A 22,604-nucleotide genomic window follows, 5' to 3' on the forward strand; every position below is an offset into this window, starting at 1 on the left:
TCTTCAGAGGACCTTCCTGACTGCGAGAAACACTGTCTTTAACTCCAATCAACATGGGATCGGACGTCCTCTCCTGGCCTATGTGGGCACTGCATGTGACACACAGACACATGCTGGCAAAGCATCCATCCATATAAAATAAAACAAATAAATAAATAAGATAATATTTTATAAGTGGAGAGAGAAGATTCTTAAAATCAACAGTGTTCTGTGCATTTTGATTTGGAATTTAATTTTAACTCTTTTTCTTTTGTTTCTTCTGAGACACGGCCTCACTGTGTAGCCCGGCTGTCCTGAAACTTGCTGTGTAGACGAAGCTGGCTTTGAACTCACAGCGATTCCCTGCTTCTGCCTCCTGAATTCTTGGATTAAGAGCAGACATCACCATTCCTGGCTAGGAGTTAAATTTTTAATCTGTGCTATTTTTCACTTCTTTAATATGTAGCATGGTGCTTGAAAGATACTAAAACAAATGTGTGTGTATGACGGGGGGAGGGGAGAGGGTGACTAGGAGTTCCACACAGTAGTAGATCACTTGCCCAGCATGCTGTAGACCCTAGCTTTTCCCCGACAACAAAATAAAAGAAAAAGAAATCCATGTGGTTAAATTAACGAACAAATTAAAAACTGATATAGTTGTATAATGAGTTGCCTTATGACTGGGAACAGGGGTTTAAAGAAACCCCTATCAATAAGAAATTGCTAGAGGGATTTTAAGCAAGTGAAGCTGGCTGCCGAGCAAACCCAGGGATCTGTCATTGCTGTTCCCCTACTGTACAGCAGTTTCCTCTGAGGTTTAAACCTTCCTTATCCCTGAAGCTTGTTAAGACAGAGGATGCTAAGGGAGTGGGGAACAGGGTGCTGGAGGAGGAGGAGAAGCATTCCATCCTTCAAGGGCCTCTTGGGCTTGGGAAGTAAACACCTCAAAGCTTCAGGGAGTGTGGGCAAGGCATCTCCCTCCCCCAGTTTATGGAAATTGTAAACCCTGCTGAGAGACACTCTAAGCCAGGCTGCCTTGAAGAGTCTAAGACAGGCTGAGTCACCGGCCACTCTCCAACCTGTCCATGCAGGTTGTGTTAATCCCAAAGATGGGAGGAGAAAGACTACTGTAAGGCTTATCCCAGCAGTGTCTTGGCAACAGGGAGCTGAGGAATACTGCAAAGTCACAGCACGCAACAAACCCCACACAAGAGATTTTCTGAGGGAAAAACACAGATGATGGCCGCCTCTGAATGGAGTAAAATGGAGGCAGGCTGGATCATCAGCTGTGCTCTTCAGGTTTCCAGCTTTTGTGAGCTGTTACCCATGCTGGGGTGGGCTTTTGATGATTTAACAGTCTCTGAGTCAATTTTGTTATCATAAGTAACCCCTCATCCCCATTCCTGTGACTAACTCCATTGGTTTACCAAGTTAGACTTTGGTGGTATCCGTACTTTGGCCTGTTATCAGTTCCTTATCTGTGATGAATAGAGGTTTGTTTATGTCTCCCCAGAAACAGTGGCACACAACAACACTCCCCTAATCAATACACAGAATACAAGTACATATCAGGCATTTATGTGGGACTCTGGCGATTGACCTCAGACCCTCATGTTTGCATGGGCAAGCATTTTATTGACTTAGTCATCACGCAGTACTCATCACTTTCATTCAATAAATGCCTCTGACTCTAGGCCTAGAGTTAATAGGAAGCTGTCTCAATACAAGATGAAGAATCAGAATCTGTTTTTACTATGTAGTCCTGGCTGGACTGGGAGTCACTATGTAGCCAGGCTTGTCTTGGTTTTGAGGTTCTTCTTCTTCTTTGTGTTTTTAATGTTTAGTGTGTGTGTGTGTGTGTGTGTGTGTGTGTGTGTGTGTGTGTGTGTGTGTGATGCATAGGGTGCCCTTGGAGGTCAGAGGAAGGCATAGAGTCCTCTGGAGCTAGAGTTATAGGCAATTATGAGCCACCAAGATAGACACTGGGAAAAGAACTTGCGTCCTTCCAAGAGCAGCAAGCCATTGCTCCAGTCCCAATATTGAGATTCTACTACCCAATCCTCTCATGGGCTATGATTGTCATCTTATCTTAGGATTTCTGTTGCTGTGATAAACACCATGTCCGAAAGCAACTTGGGGAGGAGAGGGTTTATTTCATCCTACACTTCCAGGTAACAGTCCATCACTGAGAGAAGTCAGGGCAGGAACCTACAAGCAGGAACTGAATCAGAAGCCATAGAGGGGTGCTGCTTACTGGCTTGCTCTCCATGGCTCACTCAGCCTGCTTTCTTACACCACCCAAGACCACCTGCCTGGGAGTATCACCAGCTCTCCCACATCAATCATCAATGAAGAAACTGCACCACTGACCTCCCAACAGGCCAATCTGGTAGGGTTTTTTTTTTCTCAGTTGAAGTTTCATCTTCAAAAATGACTCCAGCCTGTGTCAAATTGACATAAAAACCAACCAGCACATATGCCCAACTTATAAAATTCTCAGTCTCTTTCTCCCTGTGTTAGATGGCATTTGTCATCTTAATTTACTATAATTTCCCATGCCTGTTGGTAACACAATAATGTTTAAAAACAATGAAAAAAAATGTCAGGCTGATCTTTGGCAGCATATCTAGCCAGGATGAATCATGGTCTTCTATTTGAGTGACTAGGGGCTATTTCGAGTGCTGGATCTACATAAAGTTACATAGCTTGACATAAACCCCTCAAAGCTGGCTTTTTTAAAAACTAAACAATTGGCCCAAAGTTCTGGGTTCCCTGTCTGGACTGTGGTCAAAAGATAGATGATAGACCCATAGATACAGTGCAAGAGTTCAACAAAGGCCAGCAGAGGGAGGCCCAGACCACTAACAGGACCAAAGCACTCTTGCTACACTGAACACCCTGGGAACCAGATTTGTGTAGCAATGCCCATAGTGTCAGAATAACAGGGCTGGTAGTCCTGGGCCCTGGGAAGTTTAGGATGATGCTCTGCTCTACCCTGGGGAAACCCAGTGCCAATCCTTAGGAGTCTATGACATCTCCCATGACACACTTTTGAGTGTCCTCACAGCCTAGTGCCTCAACTTTCTTGTTCTTCCTGCTGATTTGTGGATTCTAACCCAGCTCCTATCTGAAACTCAGTTTCCTTCTAGAACCCACTGACAGTGTGTGGAAGATGGAAAAGTCAGCCCATCGCCACACTGCAGTGATGTAGAATGTCAGGCATCCTGTTCTTCAAATTCATTTTGCTATCTTTACTTCTCCTACTTCCTCTCAGAAGAAAAAGAGATAAACACCTGATCCACACCCCTAGTAACTGTCACCTCAGCCCACCCCGTTTCCAATGAGCATCACCTCAATTCTGCGTCACTATTTTCTTTTTTCCTTTTATTGAAAATAGATCTATTTCATACAATATGTTCTTATTATAGTTTTTCCCTCTCTCTATTCTTCACAGTTCCTCTCCACCTCCCCTTCCATCTGGATCCTCTTCTTTCCTGTCTCTCTTTAGGAAGCAAACAGCATTTTAAAGGGATAATAATAAAATAAAATAACATAAAATAAAAAATATCAGAATTGGACAAGACAAAAAAACAGAAAAAAAAAGAGCCCAAGAGAAGACACAAGAAACAGAGACCCACTTGTTCACACACTCAGGAATCCCATAAGAACACGAAACTGGAAGCTATAATATATATGCAAAGGACCTGTAAGATAAAAAGAGAGAAGAAAAAATGTATTACTAAAACAAAAATAAAAATAAGATTAAAAAAAAGGTAAAAGTCCTGACATGACATTATGAGACAAAGACCCTCTGAAGATACCCTGGAGTTCATTTTCTGTTGACTATCTACAGCTGGGCATGAAGCCTACCCTCAAGAGTAGTTTATGTATGTGGTGTATTCATTTTCATTGATCTCTAGGAAGTCTTTAATTTCTTTCTTTAGTTTGTGTTCCCAGTGGGATTCTCTCAAGGGAAATGAAAATTTCATTTGCTAGTGGTTATCAATTGGAGATTGCTTCTAGATTAGGGTGGGGGTTTGGGCCTACTTCACCTTTCAGTTGTAGGACCTTATCTGGTACAGACCCAACACTTCTGGACTTCTTCAGCTCAGAACCCAGCAGTAACTTAGACATCTCCCAGTTACTGGAGCCCCACCAAAGTTCTCTAATTGGTTTAGTCACTGAAGATTATTTAGGTACTTTACTAAGATGTGTGTCCATATGGTATGTGTTTACACAAAGGTAATAAATTCCTTTGCTTTGACAAGTAGTTGAAAATGCTACATTAGCTGTCAGTGAATATGTGACAAATAACAAGAACTCAGGTAAGGTCTGGGGTCCAAATTTCACTCTCATTTTTCCTTTATTATGGAGTTTTGGTTGAGATCAGGGCACAGGAATAGAGAGCTTAAAAAATAAAACAAACAAACAAACAAACAAACAAAAAACCCACCAACCAAACCAAACCAAACCAAACCAAACCAAACCAAACCAAACCAAACCAAACCAAACCAAACCAAACTAAACCAAACAGAAATAACAGCAAACCCCACAACAGACTTGTTTATGAAATGGACATAGTTTCCCAGTGTACGAGTTGTTGTCTGGGAGTACTGAGGCTCACACTTATCCTCTATTACTAGGGGGCAAAGCATGAGGACTACTTTTTCCAGCCTCTCCTTTTTTTGTTTTTGTTTTTTTCGAGACAGGGTTTCTCTGTGTAGCTTTGTGCCTTTCCTGGATCTCACTCGGTAGACCAGGCTGGCCTCGAACTCACAGAGATCCACCTGCCTCTGCCTCCCGAGTGCTGGGATTAAAGGCATATGCCACCACGACCCAGCCAGCCTCTCCTTATAGCTGGTTTCCAGGTAGGTTTTTCTAATGGGATGGACTCTTGGACCACGGGCAAAGTGTAGAAGGTGATGGTGTCCTTAGCTTCTGGTTCTAGCTGCAGTATTGATACACATCTGTGAATGTCAGTTGGGTAGCAATGGAAGGGTGTTGATGGCATCAACATGGAATGCAGTGCCTGTAGAGGCCAAGTCATGCTTAGAACAGAGCAGTGCGGCTTCCAGAAGGTCTTCATTTCTGGGTGATATTATGCTCTCTTTTCGTCTCCTTTAAGCCCCAAATGGCAGTGGATCTTGAGTCCCCGTGTTAGCATCTATTTAAGGTTGTATTAACCTCTGTGTAAGGCTCTTCTAGAAAGCTAAGTTAGAGGGCAGGAGAGCTTCTGAGGTCAGAGGTTTAAACAGTCCTTTGAAACTAGGATGGGCCAGTCAGCAGAGAATATCACCAGATTTACCCTTCCAGTAACAGTGAACTTGTTCCAAACAACCAAGGTCATAACTACATTGAAAAAACAAGATGGAAATGAAGCTGAGGAAAACAACTTCAAGCTGTTAAGGAAAAGCAGCCTCATTTGAGAATTCAGTTTGCTCCAAAGACCAGAACTCTGATCATCCTCCCCTCCCCACAGAAGAAGAGGATAAGGAGAGCAGATGGAGGTACCCAATGCGTGTGGGAAGAGCTAGGTATGCCCACCTGCTCAGAGTTGTGCTAGAAATGCAAGACTATAAAGGAAGTAGTCCCAGTTTGCTATGTGACTTGTCTTTGGAAGACAAAGACATGTTGATTTATCCCAGATAGAGAAAACACTGACAGTCAAAGACAGGGCTCAGCTCAAGTCCAGCTTGGTCAACCAACACATCATTCAGGAACATGGGTGACAGCACCAAGGTGTCCCTCTCCAGTCGGCCATTAATCTCTGTAGTGGGTAGCAATTCCAGACTTGGCCTGGAAGTTCCAACCCCCATTGAGGCTTCGGTAATGATCACGCCCACAAGGTAGGGCTGAGGGAGGACGCTGAAGACCCAGGATCGAGAGGAGAGGCCTCTCTTGGTTCCAGGACCCTGGACGCTGGAGGTAGACCAAGCAGAATTCTCCAGAGAACACCGCTGGACTGCGCCATACCTTTCCCAGACGATGCAACCTATCCCTTCATTTGTAAGTTACCCCACAAAATAAACCTCCCTTTTAACTATGTAGAGTGGCCTTAATAATTTCACCAATAAATCTCTTACATTGTGCAACTGGAAGGATCTTTGAAAGACCACATGAGTCTCATGAACCTCATTCTCTCTACATAAGTGAGTATAATCCCACTCATATTTCTTGTGTGTGTGTGTGTGTGTGTGTGTGTGTGTGTGTGTGTGTGCGCATATGTATGCTTCTGTGTACAGGCTGGAAGTTGACATCACCAATGTTCCTCCATCATACTCATTGAGACACAATTTCTCAACCACACCCAGAGCTCTCTGATACGGCCAGGCTTTCTATCCAGCATACTCTAGGGATCTTTTGTCTCTATTTTTCAGTCATGCTACCACCCATCCCTCATTTACATGGACTCTGGAGAGATGAACTGCAGCCCTCCCTTGTGTGACAACTGTTTTAACTACTAAGACAGCCATTGCAATCTCAGCCCAGCAAGGGAATGTTAACAGGCTTGATTTCCTGAGGGGCTTGTGGGTAGCTTCAAGACAGTGATGGTTAGGTCCAACCTGAGTACACTGTCTATTCGCATATGTGTAGAGGCCAGTTGTTGACACTGGGTGTCTTCCTCAATCATTCTCCACTTTAGTGTTGAGATAGGGTCTCTCACTGGGAATGGAATGCACTCTTTCAGCTAACTGGCTGGCCAGTGGATCCTCATCTCTACCTGTCTCTGATTCTCCAGGAACTTGGTTTCACATGTGTGTCTCTACACTCACCTTGTATGTCATTTCTGGAGATTTGAACTCAGGTCCTTGCACTTGAACAGTAAGTCTTTTCTCTTCTGAGCTATTTCCCCAACCCTGGAGAGATCTTGACAAAACATTTTGCACTGGGAATACCAAACTTAGAGCAAGGGGAGATAATTGAAACACAGCCTCTCCTAAATGATATGCTCTTCTGTATAACTTTTGATGTGTCTCCCACTTGTCACCTCTGAACCAAACTGGACTTTCCACTGCTCAGTTTTACCCAAATGTAGGTAGTTTTTTTTTTCTTCTTGCAGCTGCATTTCTAATTCTAACTCTTTTCAAGGTCATGGGCCCATCAGCACAAAGAGATGCACAAAGAATTAAGACCCAAAAGCTTACTATTGGGTTAAAAAGGAGGCAGTAGCTCTGTGAAGATCAATGGGTCCCAAAGCTTCAGATAATGACCATGACCTCTTTATTTAATAGAAAGAGGAAAAATGAGAGTCAACAAAATGGTAGATCTTTGATTTACCTTCAAAGACATCGCATAAGTTAAGGGTGTAGTTTAGTGGTTGGGGACACACTTAGCTGGGCTTCCATCCTGAACACTAAACCAAAGAAAGCCAAACCACCCAAATGTCCTCCTTCCTACAAATATAGCAAATGAGAGACAACACAGCACAGCATCACTTGATGTGACCTCCTCCTCCTCCTGCTCCCATAAGTTCCTATTTTTTGTCTATGTATGCTGACACCACCAAAAAGAAGCACTATTTTAGAACCTCTTTTGGAGAATAAAAACACTGTTGAAGTTTCAGAATGATGCATTATTTCTTAGCCAAGCTGAACTTTGCCTAGGAAGACTTTTGATTGTGGTGCAGATGGAGCCCCTGCGACGCTTGGCATCACACTTGACTCTGCTGTTCCTGATATGTCAAAACGACACAGGCATGTGTTGGCATCAAAAAGCCTGTCAAAAATCTTAACAGAAGTTGTGCTTAGTGTTTTGAAAAGTGTTAAGTTCCCAACAGTGGCATCTTTTAAAGAGGTTTCGTTGGGAAATGGGTGCCAGATACAAAGTGGTCCTCTGTTGTGTGGATAACTGGCTCTGCCAAGAGCAGAGCTTCTAACCAGTAGTTGCATGTCACAGATGCTCTTTCTCTGTTTTGAGAGAAAGAGAAAATCTACCTTTACAGTAAGTTTGGCACAAGAATAACTCATTAGTGGCTTTACTCAGTTGACAGTTTTGAATACCTGCTTGGGTAAGTTTATTGACTGAAGGCTCTGTGTTGACAGGTGTGGGAACTAGGAAGTGATCAGCTCTTTTTCCTTTGTTAAAATACAGAATTTATTTCATATGTATGTTTCTGTCTCCTCACCATTTTCACAACTGACCACCACTATTACTATGTCTGATCATAACAGTCCAGGTTTACTTACAACCAAGCAAAGTGTGGAGTTCCATCCTTGAAAACTCAACAGGTATTTTAGACACCACACTCTTGGCAATGGAACCTGGATCCACTATCAAACACAGTAGGGGAAGTTCTCAATTTACATTATAAAAAGGATCACCAGATATCAGCTGCTATAGAAGTAAGATGGACTATTTCACACAGTTTAAACTGTTTTCTTAGAGAGATTCCTCCACTGCCAGAGATTGTGAACAGCTTCCTAGTCAGTCATCTGGAAGCTGTTCCTCACATCGTGAACTTGGCTTCTACTTTGAGAAGAGAACCATCCCTTTTCATGCTTGCTTGTATTTTTGCCTTAGTGTCTATATAGAACTAGGTCCTTTTGGTACTTGAGGAGTTTTTTTTTCCTGTGTTTTGAAAGATTTTTTAAATTTACCTTTTCATCTTGGAATTGATGGTTTTAAATCTTTTTCCATTCTGGTTTGGTTTTTGTCCATTTTGCCTGTGGGAGCTCATGCAAAATTTTTTCCATTGGAACTTTTTCTTCCATTTCCTCCACATCTTCATCCTCCTCCTCCTCCTCCTCCCCATCTTCATCATTGTCATCATCACCATCATCTTCATCAAGTTTTCCTTTTTTCGGTGGAACCTTGTTACCACTTCCAGGGCAGGTCACTTAAGAGTTTTACGTCCTATTCATCTTCTTCTGATCTGCATCTTCCTCTACAGCCACTGGGTATTGTCCACTAATGTGCACAGTCCCTGAACCACACTTCAACCTCAAGACCACAGGGGATGTCATTTCAAAGCCCCCAAGGGAAACCATTCGTTATACAGGCGTTTTAAAAGTTGCCAGTGTGACTTTGATTGGACTGCCTTCTTAATTCATTGCTTCTGCCTCAATGATGTGCAATTCATCTTTTGTTCCAGTTGCTAAAATGACTGTCTTAATGGTAGCGTGCTTATTCAGTTGGTATCCATCTTAAAAATGATAACCTTTGTTGGCCTTTAATTTGCAAGAGAAGAGATGGTTCTGAGACCTCAGAGAGCTCAGCCGTTGAGTCTTCCATGAGGTAGAGAGGCATGCACTTTGCTGTGAGGTGTGTAGGATGGAGATAACTGCCTACTGCTCCTCAGAATAGACATGCAGGTCAGAATCACACCAGAGGAGGGTTAGCTTTTTGACTAAGCTGATGCTGGAAGTGGCAGAGTACTCAAATTTCCTGATGCTCTGGAATTAGGAAAGCCAATGATGTATCCATTCCTGGCAACATGGCAGAGTTCTTTTTTTTTTTAAAATTAAGAAATTACTTTTTATTCATTCCACATACCAACCACGGATCTCCCCCATTATCCCTCGTCTCATTCCCTTCCAGCCTCCCCTCCTAGCCCACTCCTCATCCCCTTCTCCTGAAAGGTATGACTCCTATGGGGAGTCAGCAAAGCCAGGCACATTCAGCTGAGGCAGGTCCAAACCCCTTCCCCTGCATAAAGACTGTTTAAGGTATCCCACCACAGGTAATGGGCACCAAAAAGCCAGCTCATGCACCAGGGAGAGATCCTATTCCCACTGTCAGGGGCCCCTCAAACAGATCAAGCTATGCAACTGTCTCACCCATGCCCAGTCCAGTTCCACACAGGCTCCACAGCTGTTGGTCCAAAGTTCATGAGTTCCCACTGGCTTGGTTCAGATATCTGTAGGTTTCCCCATCATGGTCTTGATACTCCTTGCTCATAGAACCCCTCTTCCCTCTCTTCAACTGGACTCCCAGAGCTTGGTCTTGGCTCTCTGTATCTGTTTCCATTAGTTCCTGGATAAAGGCTCTATGATGACAGTTAGGGCATTCACCAATCTGATCACTGGGGTAGGCACGCTCAGGCACCCCCTCCACCACAGCTAGTAGTCTAAGCTGGGTCATCCCTGTGGATACCTGGGAACTTCCCTTGAACCAGGTTTCTCCCTATCCCCATGATGTTTCCCTCTATCAAGATATCTCCCTCATTGCTCTCCCACTGTGCCCCTGTTCCTGCTCAACCATCTCATTCTCCAATGCTCCCACCCCCATTCTCTCATTCCCCATCCCCTACCCTCCATTGCCTTCCCATCCCCAGTTTACCCAGGAGATCTCATCTATTTCCTATTGGTTTAAATATTAAGGCAACTCTACATAGTTTATTTTGTGGGGTAACTTACAAGTGAAGGGATAGGTAACAGTGTCTGGGAAAGATGTTGCACAGTCCAGCGGTGTTCTCTGGAGAACTCTGTTCAGTCTACCTCCAGTGTCCAGGATCCAGGAACCAAGAGAGCCAGCACATCCGGATCTCAGGTCTTCAGGGTCCTCTCTCGGTTCTGCCATGTAGGGGTGACAGTTACCGAAGCCTCAATGGGGGTTGGAACTTCAAGGTCAAAGCTGGAATGGCTACCTACTACATCTCCCCCTTTTGTCTAAATAAGAAGGTTCTAACCTAATACAAGACTATATACAATAGGAATTATTATCTATAAAAGCTTCTCAGTTTCAGGAGGTCCCATTTATTGATTATTGTTCTCAGTGTCTGTGCTACTGTGTTATATTTAAGAAGTAGTCTACTAATGTGCAATGGAGTACTAATCAGTAGAGAAAAACAATGACAGCCTGAAATTTGGAGGCAAATGGGTGGAACTAGAAAATATCATCCTGAGTGAGGTAACCCAAACCCAGAAGGACAAACATGGTATGTACTCACTCATAAATAAAGATATAAAGCAAAGAACAATCAGACTGCAACCCACAGAACCAGGGAGGCTATATAGCAGGGGGACCCTAGGATGACTGTGTATTATAACAAGTTTTGGTTTTACTCAATTACTGGGTAAGCATCAATGAAACATTTCACTATTAGGATAAGAATTTATACTGTATCAAGCTGATAATAGCTAAATAAATAAATAAATAAATAAATAAAAAAAATGAAAAAAGTAGTCTACTGTATCACAGAGTTCTTTAGAGTTACTTTGCTCTTGAATCTTGAAACAGAAGCCTGGGTTTGTAATTCCTTCCTTGTTAACAAAAATAGTAGCAATGAGTAAGGGTTTGCTAAAGACACCCTGACTGATATGGCTACAGAAGAAGGGTTGATTCAGAGTTCAACGTCTTAGGGGATTCTGGTGGTATTTGACACAGATGTGTTTAAAACTGAGTGAAGGTAGTTTTGATTCTAAATACCACAGGGAAAATGCAGTAGTATTAAAAAAACCACACAAAAATCATTCTAGAATTGTCTTGTTAGGAATCACATTTTTGATAAATATATAAACAAACTGGACTTTCCACTGCTCAGTTTTACCCAAATGTAGGTAGTTTTTTTTTCTTCTTGCAGCTGCATTTCTAATTCTAACTCTTTTCAAGGTCATGGGCCCATCAGCACAAAGAGATGCACAAAGAATTAAGACCCAAAAGCTTACTATTGGGTTAAAAAGGAGGCAGTAGCTCTGTGAAGATCAATGGGTCCCAAAGCTTCAGATAATGACCATGACCTCTTTATTTAATAGAAAGAGGAAAAATGAGAGTCAACAAAATGGTAGGTCTTTGATTTACCTTCAAAGACATCGCATAAGTTAAGGGTGTAGTTTAGTGGTTGGGGACACACTTAGCTGGGCTTCAATCCTGAACACTAAACCAAAGAAAGCCAAACCACCCAAATGTCCTCCTTCCTACAAATATAGCAAATGAGAGACAACACAGCACAGCATCACTTGATGTGACCTCCTCCTCCTCCTGCTCCCATAAGGAAACATGGCTGAAGAATCAGTTGAATCTATTAAGGGCTATAAAACCTTGGCACATCTTAACCTTGGCAAGGGGTTAAGATAGAGTGAGATGGAGCAGAACTGAAGGATCTCAGGGCACGGAGGTGGAAGGAGGCCAAGCAGATACAGCGGCCAAAGAATTAGCAGAAATCTTGAGGATCTACTTTGACTTTCCATGGGTTGTGAAAGTATCAAGTGCAACAAAATTATACACGAAGATGAATGAAACAGTGAGGTCGTCAAGGTTATAATAATGCACATCTTTGTGGTTAAGTACCTATTAGAAACAAGAAGTAGAAATAAATTGGACATTAAAGCTGGCAATGTGTTATGTCAAGATCATTGTAATTTAAACTTCTTTTTCTTGCCAAAAAACTTGAGACTTCTCATTCCTGAGTAACCATCAAGCTAATTTACATTTTATTGAAATAATTTTGATTCATATGAAAACATTTCAGGAAGTTGTCATTAATTTCTACAAGGAAAAAATGAAGATATATCAGTCTGGGTCGATAAAACAACAACAAAAAAGGATTTTATTGAAAGAATATGAAATTGCTCCTGGGGTTTCCAGGAAGGCCAAGGAAGAAGCCTATTGGTGCAAGCAGGCATACTGGCAGATAAAGCAGTCAGGACCATGGCCATGATGACACTCTAGAGCCAGCTTTGGGGAGGAACACTGTTGCCTGTGTAAGGCCTTGGGCACCTCAGCTTTCCCATTGCTGACCACAGCACAGACTGTTGTTGGGACCCAGCTGCTAATGCCACCTTTCCTCTGATAGAGTCAAAATAACCCTTCAGCATTTTCAAATAGAAACATACTTATACTCTAATAATAAAAAATTCAAGTTATCCTAAGATGCTGTTTATTGTCAAGAGTGACTCCTCCAAAATTTGACAAAATACTCTATATCTGTTGGAAAATAGGCTCTGTTTCATATTGTTACTGATAATACAAAACTGTCTGACCTCTATGAGGCAACTTTGTTAATACATAGCAAAAATACACATGGATAATCCTGCTTCTAGGAATTTATCCCAATGATACATTGATAAAAATACAAAAGTACATATATGCAGATTTCTTCATTGTGGCATAGTTTGTATGCTAAATATAATGGCAAAATTCTGTGGTGGGCCTGAGAGTTTTGTTTGGTGTTTGTCTTGTGTAAACCCTTCTTGAGTGGAAGCAGAATCTGAATATCACAGGGTGTCCCTCTCAGAATTAGGTTATGTAATCTAATAAAGGTCAATGCATTTTTAGATGTAATTTAAGTCTCCAATCAATTGACTTGGAATTAGTGAAAATGTAGATTATGCTAGGCATACCTGACTTGGTGAGTGAGCCCTTCAATGAGTCTCTTTATGGCTTTGGAGAAGCATATTACTAGAAATATACCTAATAATACAAGGAGGGGAGTTGTGATGAGGACCTGCATGGGAAGATCCTTTAAGAGTAAGCCAGTTGATAGTTGTCAAGAAAGCAAGGACTTTATAACTTCAGGGAACTGAACTGCAGCAACCCAAGGACCTGGGTGTGTTTATAGCTTGGGTTGATACCTTGATTTTGCCCTGGGGAGATGCCATGCAAGGACTTAGTCCACTGGGTCCTCAACTCCTGATTCACAGAAGCTCTGAAATAATAAATTTGTATCATTTATTTGCTATTTTTGAAATGTGTATGTCTGTGTGCTACATGCATGGCTGGCTCCTATGGAGCCTAGATGAGGGTTGGAAAATCCCCTGGTACTGGAGTTAGAGATAGTTGTGGACCACCATGTGGATGGTGGGAACAGAAACGGGTTCTCTGGAAGAGCAGCCAGTATTCTTAATAGCTGAACTGTTTCTCTACCCCCAGTAATTGTGTTGTTTAAACACAATTTCCTAAATTTACGATGGTTTGTTATATAGTAACTGAAAATGAGTACAGAGGTAAACAAATATTACTGAATGTCCAGCAGAGGACAGATGGGGTAAATCATGGCACATCCACCCAACAGAGACATACGTAGAAGTAGAGAAGCTCTGAGAGAGGAATGGCTTTGGTATATGACACCTTCTGTGTAGGAAAGAGGAATATGGGTACAAATACATCAATGTTCATATTTTCGGTAAGAAATAGTAGAATAATAAATCAAGACAAATTTAAAAATGGTTACTTAGATGGGGGTCAGGGTCAAGAATGAGAAAACAGGATTAATGGGGGAATTTTTGTTCTAAGTTGTGTGCTATTTAAATTTCTATAACTGTGAAAAAAAACCTGGAAAAGCCAACTTAGATGGAGGAGATGCTTATTTTGCGCCCCCATACCAGTCATTGTCAGTTGGCTTTGACGCCTGTGGTGAGGCAGCTCACCCCATGGCAGCCAGAAAGCAACAGCAGGAAGTGTCCAGCTTCCTAAAACCCTTTTCCAGAACTGCCTTCCACTGGGCTGTATCTTTCCAAGGTCCACCACTGCCCAGCAGCACCACAGACAGGCTACCAAGACTTGATACATAGTTCTCTGAGTGACACTACAGACCCAACCCAAAATACCTCGCTATAATTTTGATTTTGGCACTGTGTAAAGGTTTGCGAATGAAAACAAAAATGAGACCCTGAAAGGAATGCCTGAGCATTAAACAAGAAGGGAGAGGAGTCAACAGAGCTGCTCTGTACATGGCATCCTAGGAAACTTGTCCAAACTTCCCAGGTACCAATTTCAAGGCATGAGTGCACATCCTTACATACAAGCACAGCAGTGGTCCCCATCATCTAATTCCACTCATCTCGTTGCTTTTGATAAGATGCAAAATTACACAGAAAAATGAATTCTTTAAAGTTATTCTAAAGGCAGCTTGACTATTCCTTCAGTGTGAGGTGCTTCTGTGTATAGATTTCTATATATTCCCTAGACAACCACTGATAGGCTATAAGAAGGATACATACATACAAAGAATTTCACACCTAAGGACGTCATACAAAGAGGCTGAAAAACTAAGACTAAGAGAAACAATAATCATAGAAGTGGGAAAGAAGGGGCCATTAAAATATTCACTCACAATAGACCTAGATATAACTGTAAGACATAACACGTAAAGCTTCTGGAAGATATGTGAGACCTTGGAGAAAATAGTGCGTGCTTTCTCAAGGTCAAAGCCCAAACCTTGAACAACAACAAATAGATGAATTGGACTTTATCAGAATGAAAAACTTGTGCATTTCAAAGGACACACTCAAGCAAATAAAAAGAAAAATTATACAATGAAAGCAAATTTACAGTTTATACCTGAGAAGAGCTGACATCCAAACTACATAAGGAACTTCCACAATACCACAATAAGGAGACAAATACCCTTCCACACAGGGGAGACATCTGAATAGATGTTTCTCTACAGGAGCTATGAAAATGGTAAAAGAGATGCCAGTCTCATTTCCCCTCAGAACTATGTGTATAAACATGACAGTGAGATATCAGTTGAAATAAAACATTTAAATCGAAAGAGATAGGGGACGTCTCAGGCCCTGCTGGTGTACGGAGAGAATGTCAAAGGGGGCAGCCTCCTTGGAAAAAGTCTGGCAGTTCCTGAAAAGGATTAATGAAACTGAAAGAAGACTAGCAATTCTCCTTCCAGTTGTCCATCAAAACATGAAATCAATCCTCAGAAATACTAGTCCACAAATGTTCATAAGAGCCTTACTCATAATAGCTGCATTGGAATCGGTCTACGTGTCCATCCACAGAGGAACGGGTGAATGAAATGTGGCCTTTCCACAAAATAAATATTCAGTCATTGAAAGTAATAAAACACATGATCAACATAGGCTACAATGGAGATGAACCATGAAAATACGCCAAATGGAAACAGAAGACCCAGAAGGCTAGCTATTGCTTGAGGCTCTTTAGATGGGATGCCTATCACAGGCTGCCAGAAAGCCAAGAAGTAGGTTATGAGTGCATGAGGCAGGAGGTGGAATGCAGATCACAGAAACACTGAAGTGGTTTTTTTATTTTTCCCCGTGGGTATAGAGTTTCTTTGTGGGGGAGTAATGAAAATGTTCTAAACTTCATTGTGGCGGTGATCTCATTATTTCACGACTATAAATGATTGAAGAACATGGTTTTCACGAATCGCATTATATGTGATGTAGCTTAATAAAACAACAAGGAAAAGCGTCTAATGAAGTTGAAAGAGAAGGGCACAGCCAGTTGTGAAGAACGGGATGTTTAAGCATCGAAACAAAAGACACCCGCAGGGAAAGACGGTGCACAGTGCAAGCCTCGCCTCCCATCCCATCACTCACCGGGAAGCTGCCACAGTGGCAGCCCCTGCCCTGAGACACCGAAAAGGCAAGATTCAAGTTCACGCTGTGGGAGCTGTGTACTGTTGTACTCCACTAGTTGATAAGGGGAGTTCTTTGTAATGGAAGAAGTACAGCTGCAAGATGCAGACACGTTGGTAGAATTAGAGCCGCTACTTTCTGAATTCTAATGAAACAGTGGCAACCATGATAAGAGAAAGAAGTTTGACAGGAGACCCCTTGACTTTGTCTTTCAAGAAAACTAACAGTTTGGTCGAGAAATAATTAACACATAATGAAATGAGCCCTTTAAAGTGTGTAACACAGAGCCTTTGAGGGTGCTCCCCGAGAACTGTAACAAGCACCGCTCCGTCTGAAGAAAAAAAAAAAGACAACACATTTGCTGAAAGATCTTAATTGGCTTTTCCACTAGTGCTGGGGATCGAAATTAATTGACTTTGCTTGCAGCTCCTGAACCGCACACAATTCCGAGTACGCTGTTCCAGTGGGCTGCGCACAGGAGGCTGGCTGCACAGTCAGGGGAAGGCGGGAGAGCATGCAGCCACCACAAAAGGCCGAAGAGCTGTTCAAGGTTATTTATTCTGCTAAAACTAAAGCGGAGAGCTTCCTCAGCATGCCAGTTAAAACCAGCCCGCTTGGGGATTTGGTTGCTATCTTTTTCTTCCTGATATCTTGGAAGGTTGGATGCAGTGTGGCCGGTGCCATGGTATTTTGGCATGAGTCACTCCTGTTTAGTCTGGTCTATTGGACTTAAGTGTAGGAGCTCAGTCCAAATCAATGGCCTTCGATAACCTTTGGCTAACAGCTCCCTAGTTCCAGAATACTTATTTTTAAAAATTATGGTTTTGTTTGTTTGTTTGGTTTGGTTTGGTTTTCTGAGACAGGGTTTCTTGGTGTAGTTTTGGAGCCTGTCCTGGAACTTGCTCTGTAGACCAGGCTGGACTTGAACTCATAGAGATCCACCTGCCTCTGCCTCCCAAGCGTTAGGATTAAAGGTGTGCATCACCATGGTCCGGCTAAAATTGTGTGTTTTTAATACTTGATGTTTTATTTTTTATTTTTCATTAGTTTTTTTTTAATTGTTAGCAAACAAAGTAATGAGTTTCATTACAGAGTTTTCATAATACCCTGTTGTTATGGGGTCTCCTCCACAAGTTCCATCCTCCCCTCTTCTCCAGGATCCCCTTCCTTTGCCTAAAATAGTTCCCTTTCTATGTTCATGTCACATGTGCTCTGTTACCCCTTCTTCCCTTCCTTTCTACCTTAAGCTACCCCCAGTCAAAACCTAGGATCTACATAGGAGAGAAAACATGCAGTATTTGAGTCTGGCTTGAGTTGCTTGACATATGATTGTCTCCTATTTTTCTTGATGGTGGAATAAAATTCCATTGTGTATATGTATGCATCTTTCTTATCCATTTATCAGTTGATAGCATCTATGCTGGTTCCATTTCTGGACTGTTATGAACGGCGCAGCATTAAACAAGGATGTGCAAGCATCACGGTAGTAGTACTTAGTGTTCTTTGGGTATGTATCCAGGAGTGATGTCACTGGGTAATATGGTAGTCTCACGTTTCGTTTTAAAAGAATCCTCTCTACCGATTTTCATAGTAGCTATGCCAATTTTATATCACCATCGGTGGTGGATAGAGGTCTTCTCTGAGGGATCAGGCAGGAAGTGTTTTAGGCTTTGGGAATCATATGTTGTTATCACAACTGCTCCACTCTGCTGCTGAAGGGAACTACACACAACCAGGTGAGTGGTTTCTTTGACTTTGTCACAGTTAAACTTCATTTACAAAGCAGACAGCGGGTCAGTGCTGGCCCTTGGCCATATTTTTGTCCACCTATTTACAATCTTATCATCGTTTTGTAGGCTGAGAAATGCGTCACCACAGTTTGGATTTGGGATGTCCCTTGAGTTTCTTGTGTTAAAGAATTGCCAGTCTGCAGTGCCTTTTGGAGGTGGCAGAACCCATGAGAAGCAGAGCTTGGTGGAAGGGAAGTTATGTTATCAGGGAAATATCCTTGAAAGACTATTGAGACGCAGGTGCTTCCCAGCTCTTAGCTTCTCTGCCACCATGCAGTGGAAATGTTCCTCTACACTGAACCTTGATGTAACAATCACCACAGGCCCAGAGCAACAGAGCTCTGATGTGGACTGAGACCTCTGAAACCACAAGGCTAGATGAAACTTCCCAGCTCTTCAAACAACCTGACCCAGTGACAGAGATCTGGCTAACACGCATGTTCACTTTGCTGATCTGTAATTTGAGAAAATGACTTGATTTTTCCCAAAACTATTAAAGTATTATTAATTGTAAGTGTATTTTTCAGTGATCTTACTCCGCTATCCATCCCTTCTCCTTGTAAAGACTCCGTCCATTGGATGAATGGTATTCATTATCCTGGTAGCCACAGGGCCCTCTACAGCACAGACACTTGAGCTGGGGTTTATGAATATGTACTTTTACTTTAGAAGGTTTTCGTTCTTGTTTACAAACAGGTCTTGCCATGTCAGTACAGGCTTGACTTCAGTTTGTGACCTTTCTGCTTCAGCCTTCTGAGTGTTGGCATTCCAGGTAGGTTCCACCATTCCTGGATGAATTAAAAGAAATAAATGAAGGAGAAAACATTTGACTCTCTTCTCTGATTATGAGAGCATAAACGCCAAGTTTCAAGATGGGTCACAATGGAGCTAGGGGTTTGTTTCTTTCCTGACTTGAGAAAATGAATCTATCCTCATAAGGGAAAGGAAAAAGGCAAGGGTGGGCAGAGGGGATACGAAGAGAGGGAACAAATAAAGGTGTCTTTGCAACTAAAGAATTTTAATTTTCCCATTCCAAATAATTTTTGAAAGGAGTAGACACATAGAATTCCTGGATATGGTAGATTTTTAATAAATAGCATTATTGTGTACCAAGTTATAAATAGCTTATTATACCTATTCTGATATTTACTTGCTTATGGTTCTCTGCCTTCTTTTACAACTAGATTGTCAAGTCCGTGGAGGAGGAAGGTATGCATGTTTTTACTTCTTTGGCTTCAAGGGTATTTAACATGAATTAAGTAAATCTCTGTGAAAAAAAATTCTGCTTCTTAACAAATAAGATCATGAAGAAGAATTATTAGGTTGACACCAGAATTAATGTTAATATTGTTTCATGGATGTAGATTTGAGTGACTGTCACAACTTAGATGTGAAAGTTTTGCAATATTTTGTGTGTGCATGTGTGTATGTTTGGTATGTGCATATGTGTGTATGTTTGGTGTGCTCCTGTGAGTGTGGATGTATAGTACATGCCACAGGGCCAGAGGACAGCCTTGGGTATCGGTGCTTGCCTTTCATCTTGTTTTAGACAGGGTCTCTTGTTTGCCAAGGACTGTGCCAGGCTGGCTGCTCTGTGGGCTTCAGGGCTTCTCCTGTTTCCACCTCCTCTATTACCTTACTATTGGGAGTTCTGGGATTACAGACATGTGCTGCTATGTCCAGTTTTATGTGAGTTTTAGGATGCCATCAAAATGCAGGTCTTTAAAATTGCACGACAAATGCTTAATCCACTGAGCCCTTGCCAGCCCCAGAATTGTGATAGGATTCTTTCTTCAGGAGTATTATTATTTCATTCAATACAAGTGTGTTTATTTTAGTAAATTCTAAAAAGATTTTGTAGAATTTCATGGATGGAGTGTTATTGTTCACGTAATTTAGGTTCTAGTGTTGAATATTTAAGACACATTTTTAGCCTAATTGCTGGAAAGCAATCTCATCACAAGTGGAAATAGTTTTAAAATAGAGGAAGATCAAATTATAGTGAACATGTCATTTGGAATAATTGGCATTCTAATCAAAATCTGAAAGAAGTCATTAGAGGTTTTCAAAGTAATTAACTAATGGTTCTTAAAAGACCTGTACACTTGGAATTTATTTACTTCATATGTCTAAGGGCTTTAAATATATAATACTAAAATTGCTGTTCTGGTTTTTAAAGCAGTTAAAATTTTAAATTCTTTCCTAAAATCCAAGTTGTTCTAAATGAGGTCTACTTATCAAATTTGATGGCAAACTCGAATTTAAAATGCTTAAGTAAATTTGAGTGTTCCCTAATTATAATAACTAGGTAAGGCATATTTAACATATTCTTCTTACATAACTAACACTGATTTAAATTTTTTCATCTTTAAAAAAATTAAAATATAATTACATGGTAATGCTAATTTTAATAACTTTCTCATTCTCAGGAACTATCACAATGAAAAGTTTGCTATTTAATAGCTATTAAAAGAATTGTATGTATTCACAATAAAAAAGCTGTCCTAAGGATATATTTTGTAAGTCAAATTGCTAAATGGTCTTATTAATAAAAAACCTGGAGCCAGATATTGGGGTAAAAACCGAGAGATCAGAGGAATAGGAAAAGCCACAGCTACATCTCACCTCACCAACTCATCAGCTTCTAAAGAGACCTATTTCCTGTATACCCATGCCTATATGCCTTTCTGTTCTGCATCTCACTTCCTCTCTCTGCCCAGCTACATCACTTTCTGACTGTCTGTACAGACCTCCAGACCTCTATGGCTAGCGCTGGGATTAAAGGTCACTGTGCCCGGTTCTGTTCCCAGTGTGGCCTTGAACTCACAGAGATCTGGATGGATCTCTGCTTCCCTAATGCTAGGATTAAAGGTGTGTGCTACCATTGCCTGACTTCTATGTTTAATATAGTGGCTAGCTTTTTTCCTCTGATCTTCAGATAAGCTTTATTAGGGTGCACAATATTGTGGGGGATACCATATATCACCACAGTATTTTATTAATGTAGTTCATGTAACTAACCAGCATAATCTGATTTACATAAGTTGTAGGAAGATGATGGGCCTAAATAAAATTTGATTTTATATAAGATTATAATCAACTTCCATTTTTGTTGGTTATCAGCTATTAGAGACAACATTTATCTTAAGCAACTTAACCATACAAAATATTTGGAACAATGTTTTTAAGACATTGGAAGTTTCTGAGAAAAACGAACAGATAAGATGAGCTTTATGATTTATTTCCCAAGCTTACAGAGTGGGCGGGATTCAGTACTTGGAAAGGGAAAAGCAAGCAGAACCTGGCAGCCCACCTTACCTGAGGAAACAGAGTAGGAGGCCAGTGCATTACCATGGAAGAGCAGAGTGCCTGGAAGAAGAGAGCTGAATGCAGAGGATTTGCAGACCAGGATCCCAAACGTTTATCCAGCAAGAAGAATCAGGCAGAGCAGTAGATGAAGCTTATATAGCACATGGAGTAGACTGTATTTTCATTGGCCAGAGTGGGAATGTCTTTCTATTACCATGACATCAACTGGAGAGTAAGGTAGTTCAAGACCAGATTTAGAAAAATTGCATCATGCCAGTCAAATATGGCCTCTTGGGGGTGGGATATATCCAAAACCAAGAATGGGTTTTACATTTCTGGGCAGTAACAAAGCAGGTCTGCTAACCCAACCATGCAAACCCACTAGAAGGCTTGTCTATTTGGCCTTGGGAAGCATTCACAAGGGTGGAAGTGGGTGTGGGGGATTAGGAGGGTGGAGGGGTGGTATGTGTGTCAGCATTTAAGGACTCAGGAAAACAGCTGGGCAGTTCTGCACTCTCCTGATAACTGTGAAGCAGCCAGATGCTGGTCTATTCACCCTCAGCTCCAAGAGACACTCCAAAGTCTATCCAGCATCTTTAGTGGCTTGGAACACAAAGGTCCAGAGAAGCAGCTGAGTAGCCCTTTCTGGGAGGCTTGGCCAACGTGGTCTTCAGAAAGTGAGCAGATTCTTCTGTGGTCACATGAAGTTGTTGAGCTGTCCATTTTTAGATGCTTGGCCCGATGAGTCTTCAAGAAACAGATGAGCAGTCCTATGTTCCCACTCTCACCCCAAGGAAGCAGCTGGTATACCTCTCTTAGCAAGGCAGCACTAAGACACCCAGTGAAGTCATTCTGAAGCACCTGGCACTGATAAGTGCCTCACTTGCACATTCAGGTGACCATGCACTCATATGACTCCCATACACTCACGGGCATAGTGCACCTGCGACTTGATTTAGCACACTGGAAATGAGAACCTGTACTATGTAAGCATCCCAGCTAATTTCACCACATCTTCAGTTTAGGTCATGTTGTGGTTTGACTCTGTAGTATCCCCACAGGCTTATGTGTTTGAACCCTTGTTCCCCCACTGATGGTGTTATTTGGGAAGGTTGTGGAACCTCTAGGAACTGGAGACTTGTTGGAGCAGGTCTACAGAATCAGTAAAATTCCTATAAAAATATGGTAACTTTGTTTACATAACTACAAAAACAATTATGAAACTTATATGGAGTTACAGAGGACTCCACTT

At 41.6% G+C, this 22,604-nt stretch overlaps 1 pseudogene; it reads right to left on the reverse strand.

The window, feature by feature from the left end:
* Positions 1–8,345: 8,345 nt before the first annotated feature.
* Positions 8,346–11,730, reverse strand: LOC118586159 (annotated as a pseudogene).
* Positions 11,731–22,604: the final 10,874 nt, after the last annotated feature.

Source organism: Onychomys torridus, chromosome 6, assembly GCF_903995425.1.
Source record: "Onychomys torridus chromosome 6, mOncTor1.1, whole genome shotgun sequence".
NCBI lineage: Eukaryota > Metazoa > Chordata > Mammalia > Rodentia > Cricetidae > Onychomys > Onychomys torridus.